Consider the following 1,392-nt stretch of genomic DNA (forward strand, 5'->3'; position numbering starts at 1 on the left):
CCTGTGGTCCCTTCTGGAGGTTTCTGATTTTCCCCTAATTGGGGTTTTTGAGTTTTTCCTTCCCCTTCTGGGAGCTTTGACAGGGGATGCTGTTGTGTACATTACACCGAAAAGATGTCTCTGTATGACTTCTTTTTTCGAAAGAAGTTTCCACATGACCTCTTTTCGTCTGTGAAGCCCTTTGAGACTTGGGTGATTTAGGGCTATACAAATAAAATTTGATTGATTGATGTAATTATAATAGTATGTGAATTATGTAGAATGTGTTATGTTCACTAAAATAAACTATCAAACAAAGGGAGACAAAAAAAGATGCTGGTGAAGTATTAATTTTGATTTTGAACTGCAATTTAACTATGTTGGGACTAAACTTGCAGGCATGTTCAGTTTGTTAAAGAGAGGATGTTGCTGTTCGCAGACAACTACAAAAAAAAAGAAAAAAGTATAAACTTCATATACCATCTTTTTGCATGAAGATGTGATGTTATTACCTGCGGCTTATAGTCCAGTGCAGCTTATCCGTGACAAAAATCAAATTTTGGCTCATATTTTGCCGCTGCGCCTTATATACCAATGCGCCTTACAATCCCGAAAATATGGTATGTTGATCACAACAATCAAGAGTGTCGTCAATGTTTAAAATGCAGGCAATCCAATGTCCATCGTCATCTGCCTTGTTGCACAAGATCTTACTGGGACATCTTTTGAAGCAGATGGCGACTCCAGCCGAATGGTCTGTACCATGACAGAATAGGATTTTATCTCCCCACTGTTGTGACCAAAATCTAACATCAGAATCGTCAGAATGAATTTCCTGGAGGAAGATGCAGTTTGATTGTTGCCACTTGCAGAACAAAAAAACAAGTTTTTCACTGATGTGACTCTTTAAGTTCCCTTGTGTATTTGCCTCCCTTCCTCGCCTGCTCAATTTTTTGCCATATTGCCTGTCTGGACTTCCAGTCCTCTTGGGTCAGGTCTCCCGCAAACAGTTCCTTTCTTCTTTACACACAGGATAAGTTTTGATCCGCCTCCACGTGTCATCTCTCATAGTACGCTTCGCAAACAGAATGATGATCTGTCGATTCTTGTTCTCTGCCGCTTTTCCCACTCTGTGGACAACATCACCTCATTCATCTTCACCTTCCTGGTGTGATCCGGCCTAGAAGCTCCACCACCTCTGCTGATATTTTAATAACTTTCTCCTTTTTTCCTTTGATGTGAAGGTTCCATCACCTTTTGTATCGTTCTTGATTTATTAGATGCCTTTTAATGTCGTCACTGTGTGAAGGTGAAAGCCTTCACACATTTTATTCTTTTATTACGCTGAGGCGTACCTTTCACTTTCTTCTCCGTGTGTAACTTTTCTGGAGCATTTGCTGGGGTTACCTTTCT

Source organism: Hippichthys cyanospilos, chromosome 4, assembly GCF_059441005.1.
Source record: "Hippichthys cyanospilos isolate Australia breed blue-spotted pipefish chromosome 4, RoL_Hcya_1.0, whole genome shotgun sequence".
Lineage (NCBI taxonomy): Eukaryota > Metazoa > Chordata > Actinopteri > Syngnathiformes > Syngnathidae > Hippichthys > Hippichthys cyanospilos.